We start from the raw sequence: 24,273 nt of genomic DNA, 5'->3' as shown, positions 1-24,273 counted from the left end.
TTCTAGTCCAGACCCTAAGGCCCAAGAACCAGGGGAACCAATGGTGTAAGCCATAGTCCAAGTCTAAAAGCAAGACCCCTGGTGTCTTCAGGCAGGAGAGGATGGATGTCCCAGCTCAAGCAAAGAACTAGTCCACCCTTCTTCCAATAGACTCTTAACAAATTGGATAATGCCTAACCCCATTAGGTTAGGGTGATCTTATTTACTAAGTCAATGGATTCAAATACTAATCTCTTCCTAAAACATTCTCACAGACACAACCCAGAAATAATTTTTAGCAGCTATATGATTATTCAGCCCTAGTCCAGTTGACATACAAAATTAACAATCATATTACTGTCATTATCTCACTTTTTAGATATGGTATCCCAGAAGGGACACTAAAACTTCCTAAGTTCCTGGCTCATCTGTAAAACAAAGGTAAGAGTGATGCTGAAATTTGGTTCTTGTGGGGATTAAATAAGACAATGCTTTATAACGTTAAATTAAAATCTGTAAAATGTTCAGACCAGCACCAGCTGGGTACTCAATTTATTACATATGAATTGCCAATAATAGCTTCATTAGGCAGGGAAAAAAAATGACTTTGTGATCAGAAATCTTGTGCTATTTTGAAATATATAGAAAGTTGTTCCATTTTCTCTAAACCAATTATAAATTGAACGACATATTGATTTTTAGAAGGATAGATTTTTAACTATCAAAATAATTCCAACTTTTATGTAAAAAAATAAATATTCCAAGAACCAAAGAAAAATTTTAAACTGAAGTATAAAAGGGGGGAATAATCAGATGTTAAACAATGTATAAATACTAGTGTAAATAGCTTGGTGCTGGCTCATGTACAAACAATTCCATGGAGAATACTCAAAGTGAGCATATGATGAAGGTGGAATTTCAGATTAGTAAATAAGCATATCAATGACTTCAATGAGTTACACTGGAACAGGTTGCTAACCATTTGGGGGAAAAATGTCAGACACTTCTTTCCCTAACACCAAATAAATCCCAGATTGGTCAAAGATTTGAATATAAGAAAAAAACAAATTAAGTCATAAAAACATTAGTAAAAGCCACAAAAAATTGTACTCCAAATCCAAGTGTTTGGAAGGCCTTTCCAAAGAAAACACAAAACCCAGAATTATAAAATAAATTATTCATTAGATAAAGAAAAGATTGACTACATAAATACTAAAAAAGCTTATAAAAAAAAAAAAGAAACAGAAAAGAAAATGTCATATGGGTAAAATCATGCAATTTAAATGACAATGAACTAATATCCTTAGATTATAAAGAAATACCATAAATCAAAGAAATGATAAATTAAAAAGGCATACATAGGTAGCATAAAGAAAAGGAAATAAAAACGGCTTTTAGACATTTAAAGATGTTCAAATTTACTTTAAAGAAGCATATATTTAATTATTAATACAGGATCATTTTAACCTATTGAATTGTCAAAAGTAAAAATTTCAAAAATACATTTTGCTGGCCAAGGTATGAGTAGTCATTCTCTTTTGTTGTTTGGGAAACATAATTTAGTATACTCTCTTCACAGAGTAATGTGATACTATGTATCAACATTTAAAATTCACAAGGCTTTGATGAAGCAGTTCCTCTTCTAGGAATTTATTCTGCACATACACTTGACATGGATAAGCAATGTCTATAACAGCAAGGTACTAGAAACAGCCTAAAAGTGTATTGCTAAGGGTTCATTATAAATTATGGTACACCCACATAATGGAATACCATACAACCACTAAAAATGACAGATACAAAAATACATATTAGATAGATATAGGTATAAAATGAATGCTGTTTTAATCTATGAATAATCAGGAAAACATCAACTATCTCTAGATAGTTCAGCCAGAGAAAATGTGGATAGGGCTAAAGGGGCCAGAAGGAAGAAGAAGGTATATCCCAAATATTTGGAAATTGTTAGGTGTCAGAAGGACTAGAGTAACCAAGGAAACAAAGGAATGTTGCCCAATGATCAGAAATCTGCTACCACCTTTGGGCAGGAGCCCATGGACCTTCATGGGGCACTGAAGTGCTGAGGGTACTTTGAGCATAACTGAGCAGAAGGAGCCTGTTACCACTGCTCCCAGCCTCACCAGAGTCATTGTCATGGAGGCAGCTGGAACTCCTGCCATTGCAAACCCACTACCATTTGGAATCATCAACATTTCTTGAGCCCACAGACACCTGCAGTTACTTGCTGCATCATGTCATTGCCACCTTCCAATGCCATTAACAGAATCATATGAAAAAAAAAAAAAAACCTTCCCTCTTCCTTTAGCCTCCTAATCTCCTTCCTCCTCTTTGAGGGCTATAACTAGAAACCAGCTAAGAAGGGAACCTGTAGAGTGTAGTTGTGGGGCTTCAAGTCCTGTGTGATCAAGAAGACAACAGGCAGTATTTGGTACAATTTCCAAAAGACAATAGAAAATATGAAGATCAAGGTAGAATCTCCATACTGTTTTCCATAGTGATGTACCACTTTATGTTTCTACCAGCAATGCTTAAGAGTTCTCCTTTCTCCCCAACCCTCTCAACATGCATCTCTTGTTGTTTTAGTAATGGCCACTGTAACAGGAGCAGGGTAACATTTCTTTGTGGTTTTGATTTGCATTTTCCTGATGATTACTGATGATTTCATTTACTTGTTGGCCATTTGTAGGTCTTCTTTGGAAAAATGTCTATTCAGGTCATTTGTCCATTTTGTAATGAAATTTAATTTATTTTTGCTATTAATGTGCATGAATTACTTATATATTAGAATATTATTGCATTATCAAGTATGTTTGCAAATGTTTCCTCTAATCATAGGATGTCTTTTCAGTTTGTTGACGATTTCTCTTCTCTGCAGAACAAAGATTCCTCAAAAAATTAAAAATGAATTACCATATGATCCATCCAATCCTACATCTGAGTATATATCCACAAGAAATGAAATTGCTATCTCAAAGAGATATATGTAACTCCCCCATACTCACTGCAGCATTATTTATAATAGCCAAAACATGGAAACAAACTGGGTATTCATTGGCAGACAAACGGGTAAAGAAAATGTGGTATATATAAATAACAGAATATTTACCCCCCAAAAAAGAAAAAACAACCTGCCCTTGTAAAAACACAGATGGACCTTGAGGGCATTACGCTAAGTGGAATAAGTCAGGGAGAGGCAAATACTATATGATCTCATGTAAATGTAGTAGGTAAAAAAGCCAAACTCAGAGAAGCAGGGAGTAAGTAAAACTCTGGTTCCCAATCATTGGGGAGTTTGGGAAATGAGGAGATGTTGGTCAAAGGGTACAAACTTCCAGTTGTAAGAGGAACATGTTCTGGGCATCTCATGGGCAGTGTGATGATTACAGTTAATAATACTATATTGTGAAAGGAGGCAAAATGGCAGAGGATAATGGACTAAAATGACATCAAGTCATAGGAGTTCAGCTAGATAGTTATCAAACCATTCTGAACACCTATGAACTCAACAGGAGATGGAGGAGAAGAAGAGCATTCTAGGAACAGAAAACTGACCACTTTCTGAACGGTGGGATGAGCCGAAAAGTGAATCCGAAACAATGGGAAGATACAAGGTAGGGGGAGGGGCCAGCTCCCAGCAAGTTGTAGAGCAGCAGAGCACAAAATCAGAACTATTAGAAGTCTACTCCACTGAGGGACATTGCTCCAGAGGCTAAGCAGGGGTGGAGCCCTCGCAGAGACAGTGTGGTCTCAGAACCCATGGGGCCACTGAAAGATCGGGGGTGTCTGAGTGTGCCAGAGATCCCAGGTATTGGAGCAGGGAAGCTGGCCACAGAGATGGAGCTGAGGAGTGAGCTCTTAGCTCGGGGTTACCTTAAACCGTGATCCACAACATAGTCGGTCACTGCTTTTTGAGCAGGAACCCCATAAGTGGCAGATCCAGGGAGACATACCTTCCTCCTACGGAAGCAGGAATCTGCTAGGTTTGGAGAGATGTGCACCAGAGACAGAAATGCTCAGTCACAGACCTGGTGAGTCCAGAGCACGGCTGGAAACCAGGGAGAGGGGAGTGATTGAGCGTTTTTCTCCGAGGACACACTGAGGAGTGTAGCCCCAGGCTCTCAGATCCTCCAGGCTGGATTTGGGGAGGCTGCCATTTTCATTCGTGTCCTCCAGAGCTCTACAAAAAGCATATTCATGGAACAAAAGCTCCCGAGAGTGAACCCGAGCAGATTACTCAATCCGGCCCCCTGCAATGGCAGTGCAATACTGTCTCAGGCAAAGACATTTGAGAATCACTACAACAGGCCCCTCCCCAAGAAGATCAGCAAGAACATCCAGCCAAGACCTAGCTCACCAATCAAGGAGAAAAGTGGAACTGCAGAGACAGGGGAAAGCAATGCATGAAATTCATGGCTTTCTCCCCATGATTCTTTAGTCTTACAAAATTAAATTAATTTTTTTAACTTTATTTTTTTTCTTATTCTAATTTTTTTAACTTTTCCCCTTTCCTTTTTTTAACTACTTTACCTTAACAATACTTTTCAAAAAAGTATTTTTAAACCTTCATTATTACAGTCATATTTTATCCCTCATTGTATTTAATCTTATTTTTGTTATACATATAGGTATTTTTTTTTAATTTTGGGGTACAATTTCTTCTAATAGATCAAAATATACCTTAGATCTAGCACAGGGCTTTGGTCTAGTCTCCAGACTGAGCACATTTTCTCCCTTTTCTTTTTTTCTTCTTTCTTTTTTCAACCAACTTATCAGTTCCTTTTTAGAATTTTTTTTTTAATTTTTTATTTTTTATAAACATATATTTTTATCCCCAGGGGTACAGGTCTGTGAATCACCAGGTTTACACACTTCACAGCACTCACCAAAGCACATACCCTCCCCAATGTCCATAATCCCACCCCCTTCTCCCAAACCCCCTCCCCACAGCAACCCTCAGTTTGTTTTGTGAGATTAAGAGTCACTTATGGTTTGTCTCCCTCCCAATCCCATCTTGTTTCATCGATTCTTCTCCTACCCACTTAAGCCCCCATGTTGCATCACCACTTCCTCATATCAGGGAGATCATATGATAGTTGTCTTTCTCTGCTTCACTTATTTCGCTAAGCATGACACGCTCTAGTTCCATCCATGTTGTCCCAAATGGCAAGATTTCATTTTTTTTGATGGCTGCATAGTATTCCATTGTGTATATATACCACATCTTCTTGATCCATTCATCTGTTGATGGACATCTAGGTTCTTTCCATAGTTTGGCTATTGTGGACATTGCTGCTATAAACATTCGGGTGCACGTACCCCTTTGGATCACTATGTTTCTATCTTTAGGGTAAATACCCAATAGTGCAATTGCTGGGTCATAGGGCAGTTCTATTTTCAACATTTTGAGGAACCTCCATGCTGTTTTCCAGAGTGGCTGCACCAGCTTGCATTCCCACCAACAGTGTAGGAGAGTTCCCCTTTCTCCGCATCCTCGCCAGCATCTGTCATTTCCTGACTTATTGATCTTAGCCATTCTGACTGGTGTGAGGTGATATCTCATTGTGGTTTTGATTTGTATTTCCCTGATGCCGAGTGATATGGAGCACTTTTTCATGTGCCTGTTGGCCATCTGGATGTCTTCTTTGCAGAAATGTCTGTTCATGTCCTCTGCCCATTTCTTGATTGGATTATTTGTTCTTTGGGTGTTGAGATTGCTAAGTTCTTTATAGATTCTGGACACTAGTCCTTTATCTGATATGTCGTTTGCAAATATCTTCTCCCATTCTGTCAGTTGTCTTTTGATTTTGTTAACTGTTTCCTTTGCTGTGCAAAAGCTTTTGATCTTGATGAAATCCCAATAGTTCATTTTTGCCCTTGCTTCCCTTGCCTTTGGCGTTGTTCCTAGGAAGATGTTGCTGCGGCTGAGGTCGAAGAGGTTGCTGCCTGTGTTCTCCTCAAGGATTTTGATGGATTCCTTTCGCACATTGAGGTCCTTCATCCATTTTGAGTCTATTTTTGTGTGTGGTGTAAGGAAATGGTCCAATTTCATTTTTCTGCATGTGGCTGTCCAATTTTCCCAGCACCATTTATTGAAGAGGCTGTCTTTTTTCCATTGGACATTCTTTCCTGCTTTGTCGAAGATTAGTTGACCGTAGAGTTGTGGGTCTATTTCTGGGCTCTCTATTCTGTTCCATTGATCTATGTGTCTGTTTTTGTGCCAGTACCATGCTGTCTTGATGATGACAGCTTTGTAATAGAGCTTGAAGTCCGGAATTGTGATGCCACCAACGTTGGCTTTCTTTTTCAATATCCCTTTGGCTATTCGAGGTCTTTTCTGGTTCCATATAAATTTTAGAATTATTTGTTCCATTTCTTTGAAAAAGATGGATGGTACTTTGATAGGAATTGCATTAAATGTGTAGATTGCTTTAGGTAGCATAGACATTTTCATAATATTTATTCTTCCAATCCAGGAGCATGGAACATTTTTCCATTTCTTTGTGTCTTCCTCAATTTCTTTCATGAGTACTTTATAGTTTTCTGAGTATAGATTCTGTGTCTCTTTGGTTAGGTTTATTCCTAAGTATCTTATGGTTTTGGATGCAATTGTAAATGGGATTGACTCCTTAATTTCTCTTTCTTCTGTCTTGCTGTTGGTGTAGAGAAATGCAACTGATTTCTGTGCATTGATTTTATATCCTGACACTTTACTGAATTCCTGTATAAGTTCTAGCAGTTTTGGAGTGGAGTCTTTTGGGTTTTCCACATATAGTATCATATCATCTGCGAAGAGTGATAATTTGACTTCTTCTTTGCTGATTTGGATGCCTTTAATTTCCTTTTGTTGTCTGATTGCTGAGGCTAGGACCTCTAGTACTATGTTGAATAGCAGTGGTGATAATGGACATCCCTGCCGTGTTCCTGACCTTAGCGGAAAAGCTTTCAGGTTTTCTCCATTGAGAATGATATTTGCGGTGGGTTTTTCATAGATGGCTTTGATGATATTGAGGTATGTGCCCTCTATCCCTACATTTTGAAGAGTTTTGATCAGGAAGGGATGCTGTACTTTGTCAAATGCTTTTTCAGCATCTATTGAGAGTATCATATGGTTCTTGTTCTTTCTTTTATTGATGTGTTGTATCACATTGACTGATTTGTGGATGTTGAACCAACCTTGCAGCCCTGGAATAAATCCCACTTGGTCGTGGTGAATAATCTTTTTAATGTACTGTTGAATCCTATTGGCTAGTATTTTGTTGAGTATTTTCGCATCTGTGTTCATCAAGGATATTGGTCTATAGCTCTCTTTTTTGGTGGGATCCTTGTCTGGTTGGGGGATCAAGGTGATGCTGGCCTCATAAAATGAGTTTGGAAGTTTTCCTTCCATTTCTATTTTTTGGAACAGTTTCAGGAGAGTAGGAATTAGTTCTTCTTTAAATGTTTGGTAGAATTCCCCCGGGAAGCCGTCTGGCCCTGGGCTTTTGTTTGGAGATTTTTAATGACTGTTTCAATCTCCTTACTGGTTATGGGTCTGTTCAGGCTTTCTATTTCTTCCTGGTTCAGTTGTGGTAGTTTATATGTTTCTAGGAATGCATCCATTTCTTCCAGATTGTCAAATTTATTGGCGTAGAGTTGCTCATAGTATGTTCTTATAATAGTTTGTATTTCTTTGGTGTTAGTTGTGATCTCTTCTCTTTCATTCATGATTTTATTTATTTGGGTCCTTTCTCTTTTCTTTTTGATAAGTCAGGCCAGGGGTTTATCAATTTTATTAATTCTTTCAAAGAACCAGCTCCTAGTTTCGTTGATTTGTTCTGTTGTTTTTTTGGTTTCTATTTCATTGATTTCTGCTCTGATCTTTATGATTTCTCTTCTCCTGCTGGGTTTAGGGTTTCTTTCTTGTTCTTTCTCCAGCTCCTTTAGCTGTAGGGTTAGGTTGTGTACCTGAGACCTTTCTTGTTTCTTGAGAAAGGCTTGAACCGCTATATATTTTCCTCTCAGGACTGCCTTTGTTGTGTCCCACAGATTTTGAACCATTGTATTTTCATTATCATTTGTTTCCATGATTTTTTTCAATTCTTCTTTAATTTCCCGGTTGACCCATTCATTCTTTAGAAGGATGCTGTTTAGTCTCCATGTATTTGGGTTCTTTCCAAACTTCCTAATGTGGTTGAGTTCTAGCTTTAGAGCATTGTGGTCTGAAAATATGCAGGGAATGATCCCAATCTTTTGATACCGATTGAGTCCTGATTTAGGACCGAGGATGTGATCTATTCTGGAGAATGTTCCATGTGCACTAGAGAAGAATGTATATTCTGTTGCTTTGGGATGAAATGTTCTGAATATATCTGTGATGTCCATCTGGTCCAGTGTGTCGTTTAAGGCCTTTATTTCCTTGCTGATCTTTTGCTTGGATGATCTGTCCATTTCAGTGAGGGGAGTGTTAAAGTCCCCTACTATTATTGTATTATTGTTGATGTGTTTCTTTGATTTTGTTATTAATTGGTTTATATAGTTGGCTGCTCCCACGTTGGGGGCATAGATATTTAAAATTGTTAAATCTTCTTGTTGGACAGACCCTTTGAGTATGATATAGTGTCCTTCCTCATCTCTTATTATAGTCTTTGGCTTAAAATCTAATTGATCTGATATAAGGATTGCCACTCCTGCTTTCTTCTGATGTCCATTAGCATGGTAAATTCTTTTCCACCCCCTCACTTTAAGTCTGGAGGTGTCTTCAGGCTTAAAATGAGTTTCTTGGAGGCAACATATAGATGGGTTTCGTTTTTTTATCCATTCTGATACCCTGTGTCTTTTGACAGGGGCATTTAGCCCATTAACATTCAGGGTAACTATTGAGAGATATGAATTTAGTGCCATTGTATTGCCTGTAAGGTGACTGTTACTGTATATGGTCTCTGTTCCTTTCTGATCTACCACTTGTAGGCTCTCTCTTTGCTTAGAGGACCCCTTTCAAGATTTCCTGTAGAGCTGGTTTGGTGTTTGCAAATTCTTTCAGTTTTTGTTTGTCCTGGAAGCTTTTAATCTCTCCTTCTATTTTCAATGATAGCCTGGCTGGATATAGTATTCTTGGCTGCATGTTTTTCTCGTTTAGTGCTCTGAAAATATCATGCCAGCTCTTTCTGGCCTGCCAGGTCTCTGTGGATAAGTCAGCTGCCAATCTAATATTTTTACCATTGTATGTTACAGACTTCTTTTCCCGGGCTGCTTTCAGGATTTTCTCTTTGTCAGTGAGACTTGTAAATTTTACTATTAGGTGACTGGGTGTGGGCCTATTCTTATTGATTTTGAGGGGCGTTCTCTGAACCTCCTGAATTTTGATGCTCATTCCCTTTGCCATATTGGGGAAATTCTCCCCAATAATTCTCTCCAGTATACCTTCTGCTCCCCTCTCTCTTTCTTCTTCCTCTGGAATCCCAATTATTCTAATGTTGTTTCGTCTTATGGTGTCACTTATCTCTCGAATTCTCCCCTCGTGGTCCAGTAGCTGTTTGTCCCTCTTTTGCTCAGCTTCTTTATTCTCTGTCATTTGGTCTTCTATATCACTAATTCTTTCTTCTGCCTCATTTATCCTAGCAGTGAGAGCCTCCATTTTTGATTGCACCTCATTAATAGCTTTTTTTATTTCAACTTGGTTAGATTTTAGTTATTTTATTTCTCCAGAAAGGGCTTTTATATCTCTCGAGAGGGTTTCTCTAATATCTTCCATGCCTTTTTCGAGCCCGGCTAGAACCTTGAGAATTGTCATTCTGAACTCTAGATCTGACATATTACCAATGTCTGTATTGATTAGGTCCCTAGCCTTCGGTATTGCCTCTTGTTCTTTTTTTTGTGTTGAATTTTTCCGTCTTGTCATTTTGTCCAGATAAGAGTATATGAAGGGGCAAGTAAAATACTAAAAGGGTGGCAACAACCCCAGGAAAATATGCTTTAACCAAATTAGAAGAGATCCAAAATCGTGAGGGGGGAGAAAGGGGATAAAAAGAGGTTCAAAAAGGAAGAAGGAAAGAAAAAAAAAAAGAAAAAAGAAAAGAAAAGAATTTAAAAAAGAGAAAACACCTAAGAAAAATGTAAAAAAGAAAAAATATATATATTAGATAAACTAGTAAAAAATCGTTAAAAAAGAAAAAGGTAACAGTTAAAAAAAAAAAAATTTACCCGAAGGCGAGAAAAAAAAAAAATGAAAAAGAAAAAAATTAAATTAACTGCAAGACTAAAAAAAAATCACAGGGAGAAAGCCATGAGTTCCTGCTTTGCTTTCTCCTCCTCTGGAATTCTGCTGCTCTCCTTGGTATTGAAACCGCACTCCTTGGTAGGTGAACTTGGTCTCGGCTGGATTTCTTGTTGATCTTCTTGGGGAGGGGCCTGTTGTAGTGATTCTCAAGTGTCTTTGCCCCAGGCGGAATTACACCGCCCTTACCCGGGGCCGGGGTGAGTAATCCGCTCGGGTTTGCTTTCAGGAGCTTTTGTTCCCTGAGCGCTTTCCGTAGAGTTCCGGAGGAAGGGAATACAAATGGCGGCCTCCTGGTCTCCGGCCCGGAGGAGCCGAAAGCCCAGGGCCGCACTCCTCAGTGCGCCCTCAGAGAACAGCGCCCAGTTACTCCCGTCTGCCCGACCTCCGGCCGCGCTCCGAGCTCACTGAGGCTGCGACCGGTTCAAGGTCACCCCGAGCTGCGAGCTTACTGTCGGCTCTGTCTCTGTAGCCGGCTTTCCCGTTCCAATACCCGTAAGCTCTGCGACACTCAGACACCCCCGATCCTTCTGTGACCCTGCGGGACCCGAGGCCACGCTGACCCCGTGTGGGCTTTGCCCTGGGTAGCCTCTGGAGCGATGTCCCTCAGCGGAACAGACTTTTAAAAGTCCTGATTTTGTGCGCGGTAGCTCCGCCGCTTCCCTTTTTAGAATTTTTTTCTAATTTTCATCTTTACAGTCATATTCCACACCTTCATCACGTTTACCCTTATTTGTGTGTGTGTGTGCGTGCGCGTGTGTGTGAGATATATATATATATATATATATATATATATATATATATATATATATATATATATGTGTGTGTGTTTTTCTTTCTTTAAAATTTTGGGAGGTAGTTTCCTCTAAGACACCAAAATAAATTCAAAATCAAGTGGGTGGCTCTAATCTATTCACCAGTATATATAATATGTATGTGTGTGTATGTATGTTTGTGTGTGTGTGTCTGTGTGTGTGTGTATAATATATAGAGAAAGGGGGTAAAAAGAAATTAAATATATATCTATAACAGAAATTAAATTTAAAAAATTATATTTTTTTAATTTACTTTCTTTTTATTCCCTTTTTTCTCCACCACCCACCCTGGTTTGGGGTCTCTTCAGTTTTGGTTAGCATACATTTTTCTGGGGACTTTGCCACCCTTTTAGTATTTTATTCTCTCATTCATATATTCTTATCTGGATAAAATGGCAAGGCAGAAAAACTCACCACAAAAAAAAAGGACAAGAAGCAGTACTGTTGGCTAGGGACCTAAAAAATACAGACATTGGTAATATGTCAAATCTAGAGTTCAGAATGATGATTCCCAAGGTGCTAGCTGGGCTTGCAAAAGGCATGGGGGATATTAGAGAAACCCTGTCTAGAGAAATAAAATCTCTTTCTGGATAAATAAAAGAACAAAAATCTAACCAAGCTAAAATTGAAAAAAGATATTAATGAGGTGTGATCAAGAATGGAGACTCTTACTGCTAGGATAAATGAGACAGAAGAGAGAATTAGTGATAAAGCAGACCAAATGATGGGGAATAAAGAAGCTGAACAAAAGAGAGACAAACAACTACTAGACCAGGAGGGAAGAATTCGAGAGATAAGTGATACCATAATACCAAACGATATTAGAATAATTGGGATTCCAGAAGAAGAAGAAAGAGAAAGGGGGGCAGAAGGTATATTGGAGCAAATTATAATAGAGAATTACCCTAATATGGCAAAAGGAACAAGCATCAAAATCCAGGAAGCATAGAGAACCTCCTTCAAAGTAAAAAAAAAAAAAAAAAAAAAAAGGTCCATACCCCATCATCTAAGAGGAAAACTTATTAATCTTAGGAGCAAAGAGAAAATCCTGAAAGCAGCTTGGGACAAGAAGTCTGTAACATACAACAGTAGAAATATTAGATTGGCAGCAGACTTAACCACAGAGACCTGGCAGGCCAGAAAGAACTGGCATGATATATTCAGAGCACTAAATGAGAAAAATATGTAGCCAAGAATACTCTATCCAGCTAGGCTATCATTAAAAATAGAAGGAGAGATTAAAAGCTTCCTGGATAAACAAAAATTTAAAAAATTTGCAAACATCAAACAAGCCCTATAAGAATTACTGGAAGGGGTCCTCTAAGCAAAGAGAGAGCCTAAAACTAGTACACCAGAAAAGAACAGAGACAATACACAGTAACAGTCACCTTAGAGGCAATACAATGGCACTTAATTCACATCTTTCAATAGTTATCCTGAATGTAAATTGGCTAAATGCCCCAATCAAAAGACACAGGGTACCAGAATGGATAAAAAAACAAAACCCACCTATATGCTGTCTACAAAAAACTCATTTTAGACCCAAAGAAACCTCCAGATTTAAAGTGAGGGGGTGGAAAGCAATTTACCATGCTAATGGACATCAAAAGAATGTCCTGGGGTGGCAATCCTGATATCAGACCAATCAGAAGATTATAAACCAAAGACTATATTAAGAGATGAAGAAGGGGACTATATCATACTCAAAGGGTCTGTCCAACAAGAAGATCTAACAATTTTAAATATTAATGCCCCTAACATGGGAGGAGCCAACTATATAAACCAATTAATCATGAAATCAAAGAAACACATCGACAATAATACAATAATAGTAGGGGACTTTAACACCCCCTTCACTGAAATGGACAGGTCATCCAAGCAACAGATCAATGAGGAATTAAAGGCCTTAACGGACACACTGGACTAGATGGACATCACAAATCTATACAGAACATTCCATCCCAAAGCAACAGAATACACATTCTTCTATAGTGCACATGGAACATTTTCCAGGATAGATCACACCCTGGATCACAAATCAGGACTCCACCAGTACAAAAAGATTGGGATCACCCCTGCATATTTTCAGACCACAATGCTCTGAAGCTAGAACTCAATTACATGAGGAAAGTTGGAAAGAACTCAAATACATGGAGGTTAAAGAGCATCCTACTAAAGAATGAATGGGTCAACCAGAAAATTAAAGAATTGAAAAAAATCATGGAAACAAATGATAATGAAAACACAACCGTTCAAAATATGCAGGACACAGCAAGACAGTCCTGAGAGGAAAGTATATAGTGATACAAACCTTTCTCAGGAAACAAGAAAGGTCTGAAGTATACAACCTAAACCTACACCTAAAGGAGCTAGAGAAAGAACAGCAAAGAAAGCCTAAACCCTGCAGAAGAAATCATAAAGATCAAAGCATAAATCAATGAAATAGAAACCAAAAGAACAATTAACAAATCAAAGACTAGTAGCTGGTTCTTTGAAAGAATTAATAAGATTAATAAAGCCCTGGCCAGGCTTATCAAAAAGAAAAGAGAAAGGGCCCAAATAAATAAAATCATGAATGAAAGAGGAGAGATCATAACCAAAACCAAAGAAATACAAACAATTATAAGAACATATTATAAGCAACTACATGCCAGCAAATTGGACAATCTGGAAGAAATGGATGCGTTCCTAGAGACATATAAATGACCAAAACTGAACCAGAAGAAATAGAACTGAACAGACCCATAACCAGTAAGGAGACTGAAGAAGTCATCAAAAATCTCCCCACAAACAAGAGCCCAGGGCCAGAGGGCTTCCCAGGGGAATTCTACCAAACATTTAAAGAAGACTTAATACCTATTCTTCTGAAACTGTTCCAAAAAAATAGAAATGGAGGGAAAACTTCCAAACTAATTTTCTGAGGCCAGCATTACCTTGATCCCAAAACCAGACAAAGACCCCATCAAAAAAGAGAATTACAGACCAATATCCTTGATGAAAACAGATATGAAAATTCTCACCAAAATACTAGTCAAAGGATCCAACAGTACATTAAAAGAATTATTCACCACGATGAAGTGGGATTTATTCCTGGGCTGCAAGGTTGGTTCGACATCTGCAAAACAATCAATGTGATACAATACATCAATAAAAGAAAGAACAAGAACCATATTTCTCAATAGATGCTGAAAAAGCATTCAACAAAGTACAGCATCCTTTCTTGATCAAAACTCTTCAAAGTGTAGGGACAAAGGGTTCATTCCTCAATATCATCAAAGCCATCTACGAAAAACCCACAGTGAATATCATTCTCAAAGGGGAAAAACTGAGAGCTTTTCCCCTAAGATCAGGAACACAGCAGGGATGTTCACTATCACCACTGCTATTCAACATGGTACTAGAAGTCTTAATCTCATCAATCAGACAACAAAAAGAAATAAAAGGCATCTGAATCAGCAAAGAAGAAGTCCAACTCTCACTCTTTGCAGGTGATATGATACATTATGTGGAGAACCCAAAAGACTCTACTCCCAAAACTACTAGAACTTGTACAGGAATTCAATAAAGTGTCAGGCTATAGAATCAATGCACAGAAATCAGTTGTATTTCTGTATACCAACAGCAAGACAGAAGAAAGAAATTAAGGAGTTGATCCCATTTACAACTGCACCCCAAATCATAAGATACCGAGGAATAAACCTAACCAAAGAGGCAAAGAATGTGAACTCAGAAAACTATAAACCACTCATGAAAGAAATTGAGACATAAAGAAATGGAAAAGCGTTCCATGCTCATAGATTGGAAGAACAAATATTGTGAAAATGTCTATTCTACCTAAAGCAATCTACACATTTAATGGAATCCCTATCAAAATACCATCAATTTTTTCAAAGAAATGGAACAAATAATCCTAAAATTTATACTTTTTATGGAATCAGAAAAGACCCTGAATACCCGGAGGAATGTTGAAAAAGAAAGCCAAAGTTGGTGGCATCCCAATTCCAGACTTCAAGCTCTATTACAAAGTTATCATCATCAAGACAGTATGTGACTGGCACAAAAACAGACACATAGATCAATGGAACAAAATAGAGAGCCCAGACATAGACACTCAACTCTGTGGTCAACTAATCTTCAACAAAGCAGAAAAGAATGTCCAATGGAAAAAACACAGTCTCTTCAACAAATGGTGTTGGGAAAATTGGACAGCCACAGGCAGAAGAATGAAACTGGACCATTTCCTTACACCACACACAAAAATAGACTCAAAATGGATGAAGGACCTCAATGTAAGAAAGGAATCCATCAAAATCCTTAAGAGGCAGCAATCTCTTCAACCTCAGCCATAGCAACTTCTTCCTAGAAGCATTGCCAAAGGCAAAGGAAGCAAGGGCACAAATGAACTATTGGGACTTCATCAAGATCAAAAGCTTTTGCACAGCAAAGGAAACAGTTAACAAAACCAAAAGACAACTGACAGAATGGGAGAAGATATTGACAAATGACATATCAGATAAAGGGCTAGTATCCAAAATCTATAAAGAATTTATCAAACTCAACACCCAAAGGATAAATAATCCAATCAAGAAATGGGCAGAGGACATGAACAGACATTTCTGCAAAGAAGACATCCACATGACCAACAGACACACAAAAAAATGCTCAACATCACTCGGCATCAGGGAAATAATCAAAACCACAATGAGATACCACCTCATACCAGTCAGAATAGCTTACATTAACAAGTCAGAAAATGACAGATATTGGAGAGGATACGAAGAAAGGAGAACCCTCCTACACTGTTGGTGGAAATGGAAGCTGGTGTAGCCACTCTGGAAAACAGCATGGAGGTTCCTCAAAAAGTTGAAAATAGAGATGCCCTATGACCCAGCAATCACACTACTGGGTATTTACCCTAAAGATATAAATGTAGTGACCCAAAGGGGCACGTGAACCTGAATTTTTTTTTTTTATCAGCAATGTCCACAACAGCTAGCTAAACTATGGAAAGAACCTAGATGTCCATCAATAGACGAATAGATAAAGAAGATGTGGATATATATATATATATATATACAATGGAATACTATGCAGGCTTAAAAGAAATGAAATCTTGCCATTTGCAACATGAATGGAACTAGAGAGTATTATGCTGAGCAATATAAGTCAATCAGAGAAAGACGATTATCATATGATGTCCCTGATATGAGGGATTTGAGAGGCAGAGTCAAGGGTTTGTGGGGGGTAGGAAAGGAAAAAAATGAAACAAGATGGGATTGGGAGGGAGACAAACCACAAGAGATTCTTAATCTCAGGAAACAAACTGAGGGTTGCTGTGTGGAGGGGAGTATGGAGAGGGTGGTTGGGTTATGGACATAGGGGAAGGTATGTGCTATGGTGAGTGTTGTGAAGTGTGTAAGCCTTATTATTCACAGACCTGTACCCCTGGGGTAAATAATACATGTTAGTAAAAATAAATAATAAAAAAAGGGAAAAATAGTATATTGCTATGAGAGTAGATTTTAAATGCTCTCACTATAACAACAACAAAATGGTAACTATGTGAGGTGAAAGATGTATTAACTAATCTTATTGTGTTCAACATTTCACAATAAAATCACACGGTATACACTAAACTTATAAAATGTTGTATGACAATTACATAGCCAGATTCCCCCCCCCCTTTTTTTAAGTCTGTATGTGTGAAGAGGGTGAGTGTATGTTTCTATGTAAAGAGGACAAAACGGGGTGCCTGGGCAGCTCAGTTGGTTGAGCCATCAACTGCCTTCAGCTCAGGTCATGATCCTGGAGTACTAAATGCAGTCCCGCACCAGGCTCCCCACTCTGTGGAGAAGTCTGCTTCTCCCTCTGACCTTCTACCCTCTCGTGCTCTCTCGCCCTCTCTCTCAAATAAATAAATAAAATCTTTAAAAAAAATTTAAAAAGAGAGAGAGAGAGAGAACAAAACATGAGAATCTCAAAACAGGAGTCGTTTCCTAATTGGAATTGAAATTGAGGAAACAAAGTTACAGGTGAGACAAAAACTTTTCTTTCGATTCACTATTTATTCTTTTGTACCATGTACATGAATTCCTTAAAAGAGAGAACTATGTCTCCCAAAAACCAACGACTGCCATGATAAATCATAAAATACACTCTCTCCCTTCAGATTTTTTTTTCACTTAAAAATATTGTCTTTTAATTTAGGATTTCTAAAAACAAACAAACAAACAAAAGAAACATACCAAAACAAAACTTAAAGCACAGAACTTCTTTACCCTTCTCAAAAAAAAAGTCCTGGGATAAAATGCATCAAAACATGTGCTGTTGCCCTTCCAAATTACAAAAAGTGTTATCTTCCTTGCATAGGGGAAGAAAATTTCCCCTTCTTTCCTTCTAGGTTCTTTGGCTGCCTAATAAATTAAAATGACACAAACCAGATTAATAGGAGAAAAACACATTTAATTTTGTACATTTGGGAGTCTCCAAAATATGAGGCTCAAAGAATTGAGCCAAGCAGGCAGCTTTTATACTTTTTAGGCAAAGAAATAATAAATTTGTGAAGAACTGATGAGACCAAGAGTTCAGGCTTGGGGTAGTAAATTAGTGAGGCAAATAACAAGGTTTGTTTGTAAAGCCTTCTCAGCCTTGAATTCCCTCTCTCTGGTGTTAAGGATGCTTTCCAATCTCCTGGTAAAGGGAGATTACCTTCACCGATTTGAGATTTACTTCCTGCTTTCACAGGGATAAGGGAGGATCAGAGGGTCCTTCCTGCATCCGTTTTTTCCCAAGTAACTTTAATTCAAAATAATCACTATGCCAAAGTGGCACATTCTAGGGTGGCATTTGTGGCTCCCCTTCAGGAAAGAAGGACTAGATTTGAAAAAGGGAGCTTTTAAAGCAGTTCGCATTTTATTTATTATTTTTATTTTGTCTTATTTTTTTACTTTTTTTTTTTTTTTTTTTTTTTTTTTGGAGAGCCAGTGAACATGGGAGAAAGGGTGGGATGGGCAGAGGGAACGGGGGAGAGAATCTTAAGCAGGCTCCACACTCAACTCAGAGCCCAATTCAGGGCTCGATTCACAACCCTGAGATCACCACCTGAGCCAAAATCAAGAGTTAGATGCCTAACCTGACTGAGACACCCAGATGCCCCTGCAGTTTGTATCTTAACAAACCATGAGAGACTGTGGACTCTGAGAAACAAACTGAGGGTTTTGGAGGGGGGTGGGGTAGGGGGAGTGGGTGAGCCTGGTGCTGGGTATTAATGTATCCATGTATTACATGGAGCCCTGGATGTGTTGCATAAACAATGAATTCTGAAACACTGAAAAACAATAAAATTAATTTTTTTTAAAAAAAAGCCTCTTTCTGGGTGCCTGGGTGGCTCAGTGGGTGAAGCCTCGGACTTCAGCCCAGGTCATGATCTCAGGGTCCTGGGATCGAGTCCCACATCGGGTTCTCTGCTTGGCAGGGAGCCTTCTTCCCCCTCTCTCTCTCTGCCTGCCTCTCTGCCTACTTGTGATCTCTCTCTGTCAAATAAATAAATAAAATCTTTAAAAAAAAAAAAGCCTCTTTCCCCCTTTTTTTCTTTGAGTCTCAGGCAAGTATGGGCAGAGTTTTAGTTACACTGCAGACTGTTTACATTTTAAAGACATGGTAAAATCGGCATCTTCAAGAAACAGAGAAAGATGCAAGTTTCTTCCTTGGAGTTTTGGGGTGTATTTTTCTATTATCAATAGTCTAGAGAAATTAGCATTTAAATGTTTCCTTCTTTTTCTTAAGTGCAGGACAATTGTACTTTCACCGTCCTGATCTTTACAATACCTGTAAAGAGGTTGTAAATGTATGGAGGCAAATAGGAAAGGGTCTGCGTGGACGTTGTGTTGCTCTCAGAGTTATGCTTTTGTTTCTCCAAAGATTCAAGTTGCAAATCAAGAATTGTTGATTTTAACTTTTTTCTCTTGCATTCCTGGTAAGCTCTCGTTTAAAAAAAAAAAAAATTGTTCACAGCTTTCATAAGAATGCTGAGAGGTTGACTAGCTCACCCACCCACACTATTTTGAATTTGCCTTTTTCTATCAGGGAGAAGTTTTTCTGCTAAGGAGGAAATTTAAAGATTTCAATGTTCTGGAGCTTCAGGGTTTACTGCAGTGTGCCTTTATAAAATCTGTATAAAGCATCCAAAAAAGGTCCTAGGATACTCTCCTTTCCTAGTGCACAATTCAACCTTAGACCAATACGCTTTTTTATTTTATTTTCTTAAGAGAGAGTGCACGTGTGCACGTATGCAAGGAGGCGAGGAGCACAGGGAGAGAGAGCATCTTAAGCAGGCTCCATACCCAGCACAGAGTCTGACATGGGACTCTATCTCACAACCCCAAGATCATGACCTGAGTCAAAATCAGGAGTTGGATGCTCAACCAACCAAGCCACCCAGGTGCCCTGACCAATTCACTTTATAGGGAAAGACACTACTATGGCTTCTATCAACCCCTGAACACTGTCCTATAGCTGATCTGTATCCCAAATAATTTGTAGGAGGGCCATTTGTTTCCTGTGTGTGTAGGGAAGGAAGTTATGAATGGACTCTATTTTTAATTCTTTCCTAAATTTGGTAGGATCTTTTGAAAGTGGAGGTAAAGGGCTTTAAATTTTTAAAAATCTGTGCTGTCTTGGGCACAGGAATTCTTTGCAGGGGTTGGGGGGGTGGTGAGGATACATCTGCAAAGGACATTGCCTGGGAAGGCCTGAAGCTGGCAGAGCCTAATTACAGAGCCCTGGAAAGCAGGAACAGTGAAGTGAACCTCACTGTCCGGCCCTCGTGATTCTGCTAAATTCACTTCCTGGCTGTCAGTATGTACACGAATAACCTGTAGACCCTATGCCTAGAGATAAGGACGAACTAAAGATAAGGACGGAGCGCTCTCTGTAAGTTGTATAGGGGAAGGGAGTTAAAACAGGTAGCGTGCTTAGAAAAAGCAGGGTGTTTAAGGGATTTTCTGAGAAAGGTAGAAGAGTTTGGGAGCTACAAGAATCTGGTGAGGAGATGGGGCTGGATTTTACGAAAGAGACGTTATATCAGATGTGGACTTCAGTTTTTGTTCTAAGTCTAACTTCAGATCTTCCATCTTATTAAAAGGGTTCTTTATGGCTAGCCATTATATCCCTTGTGTCTTCCTTTCAATTTGATCTTCCATAGGTACCAATAAGGCAATTCTTTAAGATGAAGAGTCTCTAAAAAAATTTCGTTCAAATATACCAATCAAAGCATCCACCATTTGACTATTAATAAGTAGGATCTTAACATTAATCTCAGCAACGACTCAAACCAAAAACTTTTTATGACTTAATCACAGACACAAGAAGTGTCCCAAAGGAGCATGCAAAAGATGCAGCCCTCAGAAGATCCAGAAAGTTCACTCCCAGAGTTAGCCTAAGAAAGTGAAGATCTTTGTTGTCACAGGCTGTAACAATGGTAGAGTGTAAAGCATATCTCTGGTCTCCCATGGGAATGTGAGATGCCTCCACTCACACACTTGCTAATCTGAGACACTGAGTAGGCAAATGGGACTTCTCCAGGACCAACAAGACAACACAGGTTGAGATGACAAAGAACTGCTATAGACCAGGACCCCTTACAACAAATTCCCCTGAAGGCTGGCAAGATTGGACAGAAGCTGGCTGCTTGTGATTTCATGTCTCAGAACTTAGTCTATTTAACTGGCTACCAAATGCCCACTGATATGCATCTTCTGGCTGGCAGACACAGAGACAACATTCTCACTGGTCACGAAGCCCAGCTCTAAGCACATAGCAAAATGAAGACCCAAAGAAAAACTATGACCTCTCAGGAGGAAAGGAATCAATAGAAAACAAGAGTACCCATAACAAATCTTTACCAGAATCACTATACCCAAGGGACTAATGCATACTAATATTTTCTCCTGGTAATCTAAATTTAGAACAGGAAAAGGACTCTCCCACAGGGGTAGAGCATTTGACTGCAGGAAAAGGACTCTCCCTGCTCTCACTTCCACCAGATCCAGTAGGCAGAGATCCTGAGGCTGATGTGGTAAGAATTCTCTCATTGCGCCAGCTCTTGTCAGAGGTCCCAACATCTCTCAGCTGTGGCTGCCCCAGAGCAAGCAATGTGCAGAGCCGCACTTTGGGTGCCAGAACTGCAGAAAAGGAAATATTTTCCCTTCCTCCCTTCTAGGTTCCTTGGCTGGTCTAATAATTAAATTGACATAAGAAAGATTAACAGGAAAAAATTTAATTTCTACACATCGGATCCCAAAGATATGAGGCTCAAAGAAATGACCAGAGCAGGAAGCTTTTAGATCTTTTTGACAAAATCTGTGAAGAACTGACCAGACTAAGAGTTTGAGCTTAGAGTAAATAAATGAGGAAGTCAGTAGGTTTGTTTAGACAACCTTCTCAGCCTTGAACTCCCCATCTCTGGTATTAAGGATGCCTTCCAACCTCCTGGTAGAAGAAGGAAACCTTCACGTCTGGGAGATTTATTTCCCACCATCAGGGACAGAAAGGAGGGTCAGAGTATCCTTGCCTGGGTTATTTCTCAAGTAACTTCATTTGAAATAATCAATATGCCAAAGTAGCATGATCTGATGGGATATTCTGTTCACTTTACTTGAACTCTGCAATCGCAATAGGAACTATTTTGTTTTTCACATGTATAAAATGAAAGGCAGGAAAAGGAACAGACTTGCCTCAAGTGACTCAGCCAATACATTGTAGAGTTGGAGTTTGAACACGGGTTGCCCGTTCCAAAGCCGCTACAACGTTCAGTTTATTAAACTGCCTTTTTTCCATTCTGTCCAAATCCTTTCACTGGCTTGGATTTTGCAATACCAAATACTGTCTGAAATAAGAGTCCCACTGGTTAGAGCTTAACGACATCATCGTTGGAAGAAGACTTTTACCTTAGACTTGTATTTGTATGGCCTTGCTTAACTACATACTAGTAATAATAATCACTATCATATCAGAAGTGAAGGGACCTCTCACCACCACCTCTCACTCATGTCTGAGTCCTAGTTATGTGCTGGGAATCATACTAGACACTCTAGACATACTGTCTCCTTTAAGTAGAGCATTACATAGTAGTCCCATTGGCCTTGGTGTTATAGACTGATCGATGCCCCCCCAACAAACTCAGATAATGAAGTCTAAACCCCTAATACCATAGAATGTGACTGTATTTGGAGATAAAGCCTTTGCAGGGATAATTAAGATTAACTGGCGTTTCCTATGAGTGTCAAGTAACTTGGTGACAATTTTTTCTTTTTCTTTCTTTTTTTTTTTAACGGTTTATTTTCCAACAAGTTTATTTCCATTTTGTTTGCCTTTGTGGAACAGCAGCTTGAGACCACTCAGTGGTTGCTGCGACCCACTGAGTGGCCTGAGTGGTGGGAGCTGCTGACCAGACTTCGGTGGCCAGCTGAGTGTTCCAGTCTTCAGTAGGGAACTGCTCAACAGGCACCAAGGGCACCTGCCCGCCTTCAGACCAGTCTGCGACTTTAGCCATGAACTCAGGAGCGGACGCCGTCCATTCACCCTGAAATTCCTCCTTCTTGGTCACAACCTTTTCAGCAGCGGTCTGCTCTTCTTTTCAATCTCTTCGGGATCTCGGTAGAAGCACATATCAGGCATGACCTCCTGTGGGCGCTCACAGGAAATGGTGCCATGCATGCGCAGAACTTCCCTGACCAGCATCTACCACAACAGACCCGCTGAGTGAGCTCCCTTGTTGTCGCAATGGACGGCAATGCCCACAGAGCACAGAGGAGGGTCTGTGTTACACAGAGCTATGGTAGGCAGGTTAACATGAGTTGCCTCTGTGAGAGGCTGGTGGTCAGCTCTGGGATCAGTAACCACGAGTAGTCTGGGCTCCCAGAAGGCTGCCTGGATCTGGTTAGCAAACATTCCAGGAGTGAAGCGGCCGGCCACAGCAGTGGCTCCAGGAGCAGCAGCAAACATCAGCACAGCCTGCTGGCCAGTATTCCTGGACTATATGACATCAACATCAGCTGGGTTTTCAATGGCAACAATGGCATGAGCTGCCAGCAGAAGCTTCTCCCAGGTTCTCTGCAGATTTATGTTGTAGATACCATGACTATTCCATTTTAGAAGTTAAGGTTGGTGCCACCTAAATGGGTTCCTGCTGCAAGGAATTCGAGGACATCCTCCTCCTTCATTTGCAGGACATTAAAGGCTCTGGACATTGTCAAAGTTTCCCCTCAAGTCACAACAGGTATGCAAAACAATGCCGGATCGACCCTTCCCTGGATAGCATGGAAAAAGTATTTTTTCTTCTTTTTTTCATTGCATATATTTATTTTAGTTTTGTTAATTTCAAATATTCATTGACCTCTTGGTGTCACTTGCTGTCAATATAACTGGTGTCCTTATAAGAAGGGACAGACAGCAGGGATGCAGGCACACAGAGAAAAGGCCATGTGGGGACTCAGTGAGAAGGGGGCAATCTGCAAGCCAAGGAAAGAGGCCTCAGCAAAAACTGAACCTGCTGACACTTTGATCTCAGATTTCTAGCTCTCTGAAGTATGAGAAAATAAATTTCTGTTGTTTAAACCACTCTACCTTTGGCATTTTGCTAAGGCCACTGTAGCAAACTAAAATACATGTAGGACATGATAAATTTCAGTGAGATTTCCTTGTACTCTTGAAATGGATTTAAAGCAAGAAAAGCTAACACAACTGAAAAATCAGTCATACAATTCTAGTGCTACTGATTCTCCTGCTTTTTGGCAATGGCCGTGGGTCAAGGGGTGTTCTTTGTCCACCCAGGACTTACAGAGCTAATAACTGTGCTTCAGTCCAAGACAATGACATTGGCTAGGAGCCCACTGCCAATCAGGATCCGTACATTATTAGAAAGACCTAACACATAAAATGGAAAACAGGAACCTTCAGAGAAAGCATGCATGGTGTATGAATGTGAGAACAGGTCAGAGTGGCACAGGTGTTCTCTAACATTCTCACAGAAAAGTCCCTTCTCCACATGTGACTGATGAAATAAATCCTCAAAGGGGTCAAACAGAAGATAGTTCTTTCAGTAAAGATGCTCAATAAAGAAACTCATGCAAAACAATAATTATTAAAGGCCAAGCAGAAACCACGACATTTGGCAAAGAGGCTGGCCTTACCTTTGAAAGATCACAG

At 39.4% G+C, this 24,273-nt stretch overlaps 1 pseudogene; it reads right to left on the bottom strand.

The window, feature by feature from the left end:
* Positions 1-22,417: 22,417 nt before the first annotated feature.
* On the bottom strand, positions 22,418-23,315 carry LOC116576919 (annotated as a pseudogene).
* Positions 23,316-24,273: the final 958 nt, after the last annotated feature.

This window comes from Mustela erminea, chromosome 18, assembly GCF_009829155.1.
Source record: "Mustela erminea isolate mMusErm1 chromosome 18, mMusErm1.Pri, whole genome shotgun sequence".
Taxonomy (NCBI): Eukaryota; Metazoa; Chordata; class Mammalia; order Carnivora; family Mustelidae; genus Mustela; species Mustela erminea.
The sequence above is the reverse complement of the archived record's forward strand: the minus strand, read 5'-3'. Positions and strand labels throughout refer to the sequence as shown.